Genomic DNA, 13,864 nt, shown 5'->3' on the forward strand with positions numbered 1-13,864 from the left:
TTCCTTTGAGGAAAATACTATACAAGCCCCCATGTTTCAGATGAGAAAAATATGACATTGAGAGGTTACTTGCAAAAGATCTCCTGGCTGAAGTAGTGGAGCCAAGATATGAATCCAGGATATCTTCTACCACATACTTTTTCCTCTGTATTATCTCCCCTGATAAATGGAACGGTTCAGTACATGAACATGTTTCTCAGAGAAAATCCTGTAGTATCTTATACTATTAACTCCAAAGTAATCACCTTAGGGGTTAGTGTCATGATAAAAATAGCAATATAAAGGAGATTTTGTGGGGGCGCCTGGGTGGCTCAGTCGGTTAAGCGACTGCCTTCGGCTCAGGTCATGATCCTGGAGTCCCGGGATCGAGTCCCGCATCGGGCTCCCTGCTCAGCAGGGAGTCTGCTTCTCCCTCTGACCCTCCTCCCTCTCATGTTCTCTGTCTCTCATTCTCTCTCTCTCAAATAAATAAATAAAATCTTTTAAAAAAAAAATTTTAAAGGAGATTTTGTGTTTTTTAAATAATTCCATTGATACATTAATTTCTTTGGTATGTTTCAGTATATTAGATGATTAGCACCTTCGGGTAAATGCCATGTATTTGACTTTTTCTGTTTCCTTCGCTCACTCAATCATTATTGACTATTATTGAACAATATTGATATTTCACTGTGGAGAAGGCATCATAATGCCTAACACTGAGCTTGGTGTATAATAAACTCAACTTTTCATTGAGTGATTAGTTATAGAAGGAAGAGGTTTTACCTGAAGTTCTCTCGATGTAGTTCCATAGGAATTAATCATTACTGATTTTGATAATTTCATCACCAAATTACTAAGACAATATTCCATAGGTAGGGGTTGAGTTAGAATCTATGTTTAGTGTAACAACTTGTGAGTTGGTGGTGGTCAGCAAATGCTAGTAATTATAACCTTTCTAGGGAGTAAGTAAATTGAAAATAATACTTGTTTGCTTTTTCTCTAACATTTTATTTATTTTTTAAATTTATTTATTTTAGGGGCACCTGGGTGGCTCAGTCGTTAAGCGTCTGCCTTCGGCTCAGGTCATGGTCCCAGGGTCCTGGGATCAAGCCCCGCATCGGGCTCCCTGCTCGACGGGAAGCCTGCTTCTCCCTCTGCCACTCCCCCTGCTTGTGTTCCCTCTCTCGCTGTGTCTCTCTCTTCAAATTAAATTTATTTTATTTTTTAATTTAAATTAAATTAATTAACATATAATGTATTATTTGTTTCGGGGGTACAGGTCTGTGATTCATCAGTCGTATATAATTCCCAGTGCCCATTACAACAATGTCCAATGTCCATCACCCAGTTACCCCGTCCCTGCACCCCCCACCCCTCCAGCAACCCTCATTTTGTGTCTAACATTTTAAAGGCTCTCTAATACCTAACATTAGGCTATGCTAATATCAAAAGCTTGTAGCCCAGTTTATTCATTAGTGTCCTCTATCTTGCTTTACAAAGTAGAGGAAATCCTTTATTAACAGGAAGTCAACTCCTAGTTCTCATCAGGACTCTGCCTACAACCAGCAAGTTCACTTGTAGTACCTTTAGTGAACCCAAAATGAATAGGCATATGGTGCCCAGACTTTTGAGGAAGTGCATTTCTACCTTCTTGCAATAAAAAGAGCCACAATCTGATGTCTAATGTCTTTACTTTGCTGAAGAAATATACAAGAAAAATAAGTATGCCAAACAAATATTCCTGCATCCATTTCTGAAAAAGTCATCAAGCAGCCTAAGGTTTATCTAGAAATTGCCTCAAAGGTAAAAATAAAAATATTGCCGTAGACTTCTGTGACATAGTGGAAAGGGTATTGGAAGTGGTTTTGGATAACTAGATTTTATTTTATTTTACTAAAAGATTTTATTTATTTGACACAGAGAGAGAGCACAAGCAGGAGGAGCAGGAGAGGGAGAAGCAGGTTCTTGCTGAGCAGGGGCTTGATCCCTGGACTCCACCACCGTGACCTGAGCCGAAGGCAGACACTTAACCACCTGAGCCACCCAGGCGTCCCCAAGAACTAGATTTTAAACCCAGGTCTAACCACAATGCAATCTGTGTGGGCGAGATACTCAACCTCTGCTTTCTCATCTGTAAAATAACATTCTCCTCTCTGGGTTTTTACAAAGGTTAAAAAAAAATAATACACATGAAGTTAAGTGGCACCCTAAAAAAAAGTCAGTTTAATTAAAACCACAAATATTATGGTAAATATGTTTTTTTTTCTTTCTTTTTAACAGGAAAAAAAACAAACAGATATTCTATAACATGCATACCTCCTGTATACGTGGGAGACACCCAGAGAAACTAAGTAACCCCAAAGATGTCTCTTTATCTGTTAATTTGTTGTAAAAAACTAAGAATTATGAAGAAATAAGATCTTTGTTTCTTTCTTTGGCCCCTACCTTCCCGGTGTTCTGATTTATATAAAGAGTTTCACCACTGAGGAAGTCCATGTGAGATTTAATCCCTTCCAGCAGGGCAAAATGCCCACGTCCTCATGTAAATACATGAGAAGAGTATCATGTATCAGCTTATATAATGAGAATTCATCTCGGTGTATTGCATCTCTTGGAATCTTTTTTATTTAGTGAAAAGTTTTTTGACTTCTGAATTATGACTGGTCTCATTCATTCAGTTTTACAAGGTTAAACAGCAGATGTCTTTAATGTAGGACAAAAGATGACACCCCTCCCCCCACTTCTATTTTTTTTCCTCTCCTCCCCTGGCCTATTCCCAGAACTTAGAATGGACCATATTACCCCTTAGACTGACACAGTGGACTAGCCAACGCTTTGAAAAACTGCGGTTTCCAGCTTGCTGATTCATACCTTCTTTAATTAAACAGAGATGATTGTTTCTAACTTATAATGTCTTTTTTCTGATACCTAATGAACTTCAGTCAACCAAGATCCTTTTTATATCACGCAAGTAAATACTCAAATAACAGAAGAAATGACAATGTCCAAAAACAATTCCAACTTAAGATACTTTTTTCCTGTAGGTAAGCCAAAATATGAATTATTCCGTCCATCTATAATGAAAAGTTAACTGAACTCGTGGTGGGTTGTCTCTAATAGCATTAGGTTGCCACTTTTTGATGAAGTTCAGTAATTTAGTCCTGCAGCATAATGGCAGGATCAATGGACAAAGAGTTAGAACACTTGGACTCTATTTTCAGTTCTAGCTGTGACTCATTACCATTTCTTTGCCCTGACCATCTTCTATTATTACTTGAAATCTCAATTATATTAGTAAAGCAGAAAGATTTAGAAAAACCACCCTGTAAGCTAACAACTAAGATGCAGTGGTCTTATTTCTGCAATTGGCGTACCATTGTGGTCTCAGGCAAGAAATTGGCTAACTTGACACCTCAGTTTCTTTATCCATGAAGACACGATAAATTATTTGTTCCTCTTTTCCCACCAGTTCCCTCACAGAAATGCAGTAATGGAGATGAACCATGAGAGACTATGGACCCTGAAAAACAAACTGAGGGTTCTAGAGGGGAGGGGGTGGGAGGATGGGTTAGCCTGGTGGTGGGTATTAAAGAGGGCACGTTCTGCATGGAGCACTGGGTGTTATACGCAAACAATGAATCATGGAACACTGCATCAAAAACTAATGATGCAATGTATGGTGATTAACATAACAATAAAAAAATTTTTTAAAAAAGAAAGAAATGCAGTAATGGCAACCGTATGGACGCTATAAAAGATTTTGATCTCTCTAGGCTGTTGCTACATAAAGAGAAAGTCCTTTTTATATTTCAACTTGCATTTTCAGGTACTTAGTGCCCCCTGAGTTTGCACCATATCAATTCTATTTGGAAAAGATTACTATGTATACTGTTATTCTTTGCAGAACCCTTGCAGAAATAAAATGAGTCACGAACAATATGCTTTAAGAAAACAAAATTATTTCACAAAATTTGTGATTGTTGGCTGTTAAAAATTCTAATTCAAATTATCACCCTAATCATCTTAACTTGAAAGAGACAGCTTGTTCATTCAGAACTGTCTATTGCCATGTTGTCTAGGTAGCAAATACCAGCTAAAAAATGAGGATACCACTCAGTTGATCCTCGTTATTCCAGGATTTTTGTAAAATATCTAAGAAAAGTATGTAGGTATGAGGGATCTTAAAATCTAACAGCTGACAGATAGCTTCTAATCTTGGTTTTGCGTGTGTCAAACCTAAGAATGTTATAGGAGTATTCACCTATCTCACGTAGATAATAGGAGCGTTGACAGCAGATAATAAGTATATCTTGTCTAATTGCTAGAAGAATGATTATCTTTACAATGCCCATTTTAATTTTTGAGGATTGTGATGGTAATGTATCTTGTTTTACAATCTCTCTCTCTCCTCTCCCCTCTTTTTTTTTGTATTCAAAATGTGTTAATTGGGATGGTTTCCCCCTCATCTTGATTCAGGGTGCTTTTAGTGCTTCTTCTATCTGAAGGAACATCCTTCTCTAAGCCTTGCTTTTCCTCCTGTAGCCTGGCTGAGGACAGTGGAGAAGCCAACATAGAAATTACTATTTGTGCATGGCTAAAGATGGTTGTGATTTTATAGCATCCTGGGCATGGCCATGAAGTAGGAATCAGGCTCTGCACCAGGTGTTTCCTCTTGTGTTTCCTCTTCTCTTCTGGAAAGGGAGGGAGGAGATCCTTCTCAAGGGGCATGTTCTCACTGGGAGGTCATCACTGCTGGAAAGGCTGTTACACAATATCTTTGTCACAGAATACTAACAGATCCAAAGCTCAGACAGTAAAGGAAAAAATTCTTAGACTGAGACATGAAATTGTATCAATTCAAAGACAGGTCTGAAACTGAAAGATCAATTTATAGGGTAAAAGGAATAGAGGAACATATGTACCAAAATCTGCAGCAAGGAAGACCCAAGACATAGAATTGAGCTGGTAACTGACAGAGATTCTTATAGGCAAGTCAGAACTGCATGTGCCTGGCAACAAGTATTGGGGATTAGTCACTAGGAAACTGGAATCCAAAGGTAGGAAATCCAGTTACTTTGGTTACAAAAGATACACATAGAAAACCTATAAAATTCTTTGAGGACAGATCATTTGTTCATTCAGTAAATACATGTTAAGCACCTATATATGCTAGAGACTATTTTAGACATTGGGAAATAAGCAGTGAACAGAACAAAGTTCACTGAACTTGTGTAGCTAGTTGGGGTGGGGGAGCAGACAATAAACTAATAAGTAAAATACATAGTTTGTCAATAGAAATAAGTTTACAGAGAAATTTTAAGTGGGAAATTTCTGGGCATGGGAAGTAGGGTTGTATTTTATTTTTTTAATGATTTATTTATTTATCTATTTGACAAAGAGAGAGAGAGAGAGAGCACAAGCAGGGGGAGCTGCAGAGGGAGAGGCAGAAGAAGGTTCTCTGCAAGCAGGGAGCCCTATTCGGGGCCTGATCCCAGGACCCTGGGATCATGACCCAAGCCAAAGGCAGACGCTTAACAACTGAGCACCCCGGCACCCTGAGGGTTGCAATTTTAAACAGAATGATAAAAAAGGCCTCACTGAGAAGATGGCGTATAAGCAAAGACTTGGACTAGACAAGAGGGAAGAAGACAATCATGCAGGTATCTATGGAAGAGTGTTCTAGGCAGTGAATAGAGCAAACACAAAGAACTTGAGGCAGGATCCTGCCCAGCACATTTGAGAAAAAGTCAGGAAGCCATGTTGGAGCAGTGAGGCAAGGGGAAGAGTAGTAGGTGATGTCAGAGAAGTAAGAGAGAGACACCAATTATGTCGGGCCCTAGAGATCATTGCGAGGTGTCTGGCTTTACTTTGAGTGAGATGAGAAATTATCAGAGAATAGTGAGCAGAGAAAAAGCACAACATGACTTCCAGCTTAAAAGGGTGCATCTGACTTTTGTTTTGAAACTAGACCATAAGGGGGCAAATATGGAAGCAAGACCATTTAGGATGCTATTCCAATAATCCAGGGAAGAAAGAACAGGAGCTCAGACAGGCTCTTGTGCTGAAGTGGCAAGTGATCAGAAGTGATTCTGAAGGTAGAGCACTCAGGATATGCTAATGGACTTGAAATAAGAAGGGAGAGAAAGAGATGAGTCAAAGATGACACCAAGATTTTTGTCCTGAAAAACTGGAAAATGGAGACGCTCTTTATTGATATAGAGAAGAATGTGGGAGGAGTCTTAACCTTTCTTGTGTCCTCATGGCCCTAGCACAATGTCAGACACTTGGGAATGTTCAGTGAATACCAATAATCTAATCTGAATCTAGTTTCTGTGTATTTGAGATCAGAGTTGTTCTAGATACAGGACTGACTCGTTGGAGTTACTCAACTAGGGCCTAGTTCTAGGCTCTGGGACGAGGTTAAAAATCATTGACGTGCTAAAGCTAACTTGTACTAGCTAGCAAGAACCAACTGTTAAATTTTTGAGATACTGCAAGCCAGGTGTTAAACACAGTTGTTTTTTAAACTTGTTATATACACTTACAGTTGGTAATTAAAAACAAAGGTAAAAATACCTAAAATTCATCACTTCCTAATTATTTTACTACATTTTACTATTATCTGTGCCCTTGAGGTTATTTGTGTTTGTTGTATCTGTACGATAGAAATACTGTATCATGGTGTGCTGTATCCCTGCTCAGCGGGGAGCCTGCCTCTCCCTCTCCCCCTCCCGCTGCTTGTGTTCCTGCTCTCGCTAACTCTGTCTCTGTCAAATAAATAAATAAAATCCTTAAAAAAAAAGATTATTTATTTATTTACTTGACAGAGAAAGAGAGGGAGCACAAGCAGGTGGAGTAGCAGGTAGAGGGAGAGGGAGAAGCAGACTCCCCACCGAGCAGGGAGCCCGATGTGGGACTCGATCCCGGGACTCCAGGATCATGACCTGAGCCGAAGGCAGTCGCTTAACCGACTGAGCCACCCAGGCGCCCTTGTCAGTAGCTTTAAATTGGCCATGGTGTGAGTATCTACAGTACAGAAATTGGCAAATGCTACAAATGAGGGATCTCCCCCGCTCCCTTTCCTGCCCCAGAGTTGGTTAAATCTATAAGTGGAAATTTAGTCATGCCAGCTTTGAAGGCAATGATAGGGGATGAGCAAACTGTTACATTTTGTAGCTACACACAGGAACAAGCACTGCACACAGAGTATTAGAGTAATGGGTATGCAAGAGGTTTTCCCTGTTCTGATGAGGGAGGGTTGGGGACTGAGGAAATTGTAGTAGGAGAAAGACACACAAGGAAATTCCACACAGGGAAAGAAAGGCCTTAATGATTGACCAAACTAGGAATTGCTAAAAAAGATTAGCATCTACGGTCAATCAATGGCTTAATAGAATAAACCTGGAGCAAATTACACACTTAACAGAGGAGATTAACAGCTTTGGATGGCTTATTTATCTGATATTATAAAGGATGAGGAAAAAATGGGGACTAGTCAATGCCAGGAGTAGCAACTGCATATTAGCAAAACTTTCCTGTATTAAGAATCTTATATTTTGTTAGGCCTTGTAGAAAAGAAACATCAAGGATACTAAAGATACTATCTAATTATTCCTGTGAGAGAGCTAGAAAAACAGCACAGTTTAGGTTTGTCATTTTTATTTTGCAAAGAAGGAAGCTGGAATCCAAGAAATATAATATAAATGGGTTATTGAAGATAACAGAGTGAGTGAGACAATTTAGGGGGGAAAAGTGTATTCATGTGTGTGTGTGTGTGTGTGTGTATGTGTGTATGAAACAGACAACAATGAAAAAGCCCACAGCATTTAGTGATTCATTTTTCAAGGGAAGCAGGAATAAAAATATGTATATTAATTACAAATGTGGCAATTAAAACAACAAAAACATAGAAATGACAAAGGAGACTATGAAAAATACATCTTTGATCCCCAATTTTCCTCAAGTCTTTCTACTTCACTGATTTTTTTTTTTTTTAAGATTTTACTTATTTATTTGACAGAGAGAGACACAGCGAGAGCAGGAACACAAGCAGGGGGCAGTGGGAGAGGGAGAAGCAGGCCTCCCTCCAAGCAGGGAGCCCGATGCGGGGCTCGATCCCAGGACCTGGAATCATGACCTGAGCAGAAGGCAGACACTTAACGACTGAGCCACCCAGGTGCCCCTCTATTTCACTGATTCTAAATGGTTCCAAAACTGTTTTTTTCCTATTCCTTAAATATATTCATTCTTCATCTCCCATTCTCCCCCATTGGCTTTTTGTTCAAAGCTCAATCTTTTTTATTTATAATGTTTTCACAAAGTTGTTTTGCATAACACAGTAAGACTTCATATTTAGCAGAATCACTTGGTTTGAGCATTAGTCTTATTTCCCCCAGACAAATTTACAGATGTGAGGATGTAGAATTACTAGGTAAAAGAATAGGAACATTTTGAAAGCTTATAGGTTTATCAAGACTTTAGTGATGTATGAAAGTACCTGTTCCTTGTACCCAGACTGCTTTGATATGATTGTTTAAAATATTTACTAAGTTCCTAAGTGAAAATGGATATTTTATTATTTTAGTTTTCATTTCTTTGATTACTAGTGAAACAATATTTTTTTCATTGTGCTCACTGTATAACGTCTTTTACTACCCATTTCTTTGAGGCTCAGTGTGCTTTTATCAATGTATCAATTTCTTTATATAAGAAAGATAACAGGGGCGCCTGGGTGGCTCAGTTGGTTAAGCGACTGCCTTCGGCTCAGGTCATGATCCCGGAGTCCCGGGATCGAGTCCCGCATCGGGCTCCCTGCTCGGCGGGGAGTCTGCTTCTCCCTCTGACCCTCCCCCCTCTCATGTGCTCTCTCTCTCTCTCTCATTCTCTCTTTCAAATAAATAAATAAAAAATCTTAAAAAAAAAAAGAAAGATAACAGCCCCTTAAACTTGGTAGTTTTTGCAGATATTTTCAGATTCTATTGTTGTCTATTCACTTTGGTTACTTAAAAAAAAGTCATATTTTCCTTTGAGTTTTAAAAATTGCTGCCAAGTGGGTGCCTGGGTGGCTCAGTTGTTAAGCGTCTGCCTTCGGCTTAGGTCACGATCCCAGGGTCCTGGGATGGAGCCCCGCATCGGGCTCCCTGCTCCGTGGGAAGCCTGCTTCTCCCTCTCCCACTCCCCCTACTTGTGTTCCCTCTCTCGCTGTGTCTCTCTCTGTCAAATAAATAAAATCTTTTAAAAAAGAAAAGAAAAAATAAATAAATAAAAATTGCTGCCAAGTGTATAAAATAATCACCTTCCAGAGGCTTATTACATATTCTGTTCTATTTTCTTCTGACTTTTCCATTGTTTAATATTTTATACCTACTCTTTAATTCATCTGGAATTTATTTTGATATACAGTATGAGAAGATGATCTAAACTAATTTTTTCTTTTTAAAAATTTTTTTAAAGATTTTATTTATTTATTTGAGAGAGAGAGAAAGCGAGCACAAACTGGGGGAGCGGCAGAGGAAGAGAGAGAGGGAGAAGCAGACTCCCTGCTGAACACGGAGCCTGACATGGGGCTCAACCCCAGGACCCTGAAGAGAGCCAAAGTTAGATGCTTAACCGATGGAGCCATCCAGGAGCCCTAAACTAATTTTTTCTAAATTGATAACCACTTTGGGGGCACCTGGCTGAGTCAGTTGGCAGAGCATGCCACTCTTGATCTCAGGGTTATAACTTTGAGCCCCATGCTGGGTGTAGAGAGTATTTAGAAATAAAATCTTAAATAAATAAATAGATAACCATTCCGGAATGGTTCTTCCTTTCTTGACTGATTTGTGAAATCCCCTATATTACACTTTATTTTTTTCTTTAAGATTTATTTTATTTGAGAGAGAGAGAGTATGAGCAGGAGGGGCAGAGGGAGAGAGAATCCCAAGCAGACGCCACACTGAGTGCTGAGCCCAAAGCGGGCCTTGATCTCACAACCCTGAGATCAAAACCTGAGCCAAAACCCTGAGCCAAAACCCAGGGGGATGCTTAACCAACTGCGCCACCCAGGCATACTGACCCAATGTATAATGGACTATTTCTGCACTAGGCTATTTTTTCTTTACTTGTACTTCCCTATTTTATTATTTATTTATTTATTCTTTTAAAGATTTTATTTAGGGGTGCCTAGGTGGCTCAGTCGTTGGGCATCTGCCTTCGGCTCAGGTCATGATCCCAGCGTCCCGGAATGGAGCCCCATGTTGGGTTCCCTGCTCAGCGGGAAGGCTGCTTCTCCCTCTCCCACTCCCCCTGCTTGTGTTCCCTCTCTCGCTGTGTCTCTCTCTGTCAAATAAATAAATAAAATCTTAAAAAAAAAAGAGTTGGACACTTAACAACTGAGCCATATGCCCAACTGGGCACTCAGGTGCCCCCATACAATTTTAAAATTGTCAATCATACCTCAGTAAAGCTGGGGCGGGGGGAGTAAAAATTAAATGCCATTTATTACTAAATTTTCATGCTTTTAGATGGTTCTCTACAGGGCTCCACTACACCATCTTCTCTTTAATATATGAGTATAACTCAGATGAAAGGTAGCAGAAATATTGAATTTGAAGAACTTTCATAGGAGTCTATGATAATTCTTGAGAGTCTTATTTGCAGTTGTTCAATACTGCAATGTTTAAGTTTCTTTATTACATGACAAAGGTGTTAGCCCTCCAAAAATAACCTAGAAACTGGACTTGCCCAATAGCAACAGGGCCATTTTTTTTTTTTTTAAGATTTTATTTATTTATTTGACAGAGACACAGCGAGAGAGGGAACACAAGCAGGGGGAGTGGGGGAGGGAGAAGCAGGCTTCCCGCTGAGCAGGGAGCCCGTTGCGGGGCTCGACCCCAGGACCCTGGGATCACGACCTGAGCCGAAGGCAGACGCTTAATGACTGAGCCACCCAGGCGCCCTGCAACAGAGCCATTCTTTGTAAATGGGAAGCAGAAGGCATGAGTGGGAACTCACACACACACACAAAAAAGCTTCATCTGCCCTACATTTCTTTTTCAAAATGACTCTATCATAGATACTTTATTATAATCTTGGTTTCTTTTATAATTGGCTCCCATTTCAACAGAAGCTGGCCATGTTGGAAAGAATGTCGAGTATCCAAGAGTTCCCTTTTGTCATTTCTATGTTCCCTTTTGTCCTTTATAAAGTCTTTGAGGTTTAATTTTCTCATCTTGCTTTTCTTTTTTTTTTTTTTAAAGATTTTATTTATTTATTTGAGAGAGAGAATGAGACAGAGAGAGCATGAGAGGGGGGAGCGGGAGAGGGAGAAGCAGACGCCCCGCCGAGCAGGGAGCCCAATGCGGGACTCGATCCCGGGACTCCAGGATCATGACCTGAGCCGAAGGCAGTCGCTTAACCAACTGAGCCACCCAGGCGCCCCTCTCATCTTGCTTTTCTAAACTCTTGCTTATAAAACATCTATCTTCTACCTCTGATTTGTCATGTTTCTTTCTTTACACTGAATATTTATACATTTTCTAGGTCTCTGTAATTACTTGGTTTCCAGCTGTTGAGCCTTGCTTTGTTATGTGAATAAAGCATAAATGGTGTCTGCTGTGCAACTGGGTTTACTCAGGCCATTGAAGAACCACACCCTTATAATTAGAGATTTGGTAGTCACCAGAGTGTGGTACAGTCAGCCCTAAAATATTATGCCACAGGCATTTATGTAAACACTATTTTTGAATGAATCTGGAAACCAGCCAAGGGAATCACTAAACACCACCGTGCCGCTTATTCTTCATCTCTTTGAAATTAATAAGCTAAAAATTTGGTCAGAAAGATTTCACGGTTACAAAAGTATTACTTTTTATGCTTTCCAGAGCTCAGAGGAAGTCTGCTTTTCCACGTTAACTAATCTTCCCCACATGAACTAATAACCTGCAACTGTTTGAATTATGCTGGGAAAACTTAGAATAAGGGGATTCTGGAGGGAAAGTGATAAGAAATCAGCAAATGTCAGCTTTAGTGCTTTTTCAGAAAACAGTCAAAAGCTTTTGAGAGCTACCTGCAACAACAGGGGTGGTTAAGTAAACTATAATTAATTTACACAATGGAATATTATATGGTCATTAAAAATAATGAGTAAATCTGTCTTTATTGACATGGAGAGATATTTATAACACATAAACTGATAAAAGGAGCTTATAAAAGCATGATCTCACTTTTGTTTAACATAAGAAAAAATACGGGTGCCTGGGTGGCTCAGTCGTTAAGTGTCTGCCTTTGGCTCAGGTCATGATCCTGGAGTCCCGGGATCAGGTCCCGCATCGGGCACCCTGCTCGGCAGGAAGCCTGCTTCTCCCTCTCCAACTCCCCCTGCTTGTGTTCCCTCTTTCGTTGTCTCTCTCTCTGTCAAATAAATAAAATCTTAAAAAAAAATAAGAAAAAATAGTACTTGTATATAATGCATGAAAAGATATGTATCAAAAATACAGCTTGTGGGTATTGAAGTAAATATAATTTTAATTTTGAGTTTTTTGTATTTTCTGAATTTTTTACAATGAATATTTTATTACTTTCATAATCAGAAAAAACAAGAAGGATATTTCTATTTAAAAAAATATATATTGTTTGCTGATGAGAAAACAGGTTCTCTCTCACCTTCTCCATCTTTTAATTCTGCTTGCCTCTAATTGGTGTACATACAGGTTCTAGTCCCAAAATGAGAAAGATGACTGTTGCTGGCTCCAGACTTCAAAATGGTATCCACAATTAAGTCCAGCAGATAGAGACAATCTCCCCTATGAGCTCCGGCAAAAAATTCGTAGGGCAGACTGATTGTCTTGACATGAATTAGGAACCAAACTGTGGAGGGGAGTGAGTGGGAGTAAATAGATGCAGTTTTCTAATGGGATAGGTCTTGGCCACATTACACCCCCTATGGCCAGGGAGGAGAGAGAGTCTACATTGAGTTGGTTCCCAATAGGGAGGAGGGGTTTTACCACCTGAAGAAGAGAGGAGGAAATGATGTTGAGGAGACAAAAATAACAACTATCCATTCCAGTAGTCATTCTAGACACTCATAATAATGATAATGAAGTTCTTAAAAAGTTACCACAGGAATGCCTGGTTGGCTCAGTCTATAGAGTATGTGACTCTTGATCTCAGGGTGGTGAGTTCAAGCCCCACATTGGGCATAGAGATTATATACATACATATGTATATAAATAAGAGTTACCACAGAGTTGTTCAGTGTTTGAGACTTGGAAACCACCCTTCAGTACCTAAACCACAGTACTTACTCACTCAGTAAACATTCATCTACTATGAACTTAGTAGTCCATATCCTACTGGGATGAGCAATAAATAAACAAACAAAACAAAATACACCTGCCCTCATGGATCTTACATTTTCAGATAATAGTAATAACTCTAAAAACTTAGTCTGAAATTGACCTCTGGATGGAAATTTTACTGCAGTAGTTGAGATAAAAGAAAATGCAATTTGGCTTTCATGTAAATTTTTTTTTTTTACTTGTCTGTGGTAAGATCCTTACTCTTGAAAGAAATTAAGCTGAGTCATGAGACTTACAAGCAAATGAGAAAACCATTGGCTTTTTTTTTTTATTCTTATGTTAATCCCCATACATTACATCATTAGTTTTAGATGAAGTGTTCCATGATTCATTGTTTGTGCATAACACCCAGTGCTCCATGCAGAATGTGCCCTCCTCAATACCCACCACCAGGCTAAGCCATCCTCCCACCCCCCTCCCCTCTAGAACCCTGTTTGTTTTTCAGAGTCCATCGTCTCTCATGGTTCGTCTACCCCTCCGATTTCCCCCGCTTCATTCTTCCCCTCCTGCTACCTTCTTCTTCTTCTTTTTTTTTCTTAACA

General features: G+C 39.4%; 1 pseudogene; it reads right to left on the reverse strand.

Annotated features, from left to right (window-relative positions):
- Nucleotides 1-4,465: 4,465 nt before the first annotated feature.
- LOC145722034 (small ribosomal subunit protein eS27 pseudogene) lies at nucleotides 4,466-4,710 on the reverse strand (annotated as a pseudogene).
- Nucleotides 4,711-13,864: the final 9,154 nt, after the last annotated feature.

Source organism: Leptonychotes weddellii, chromosome 6 (assembly GCF_054177405.1).
Source record: "Leptonychotes weddellii isolate Sample4059 chromosome 6, ASM5417740v2, whole genome shotgun sequence".
Taxonomy (NCBI): Eukaryota; Metazoa; Chordata; class Mammalia; order Carnivora; family Phocidae; genus Leptonychotes; species Leptonychotes weddellii.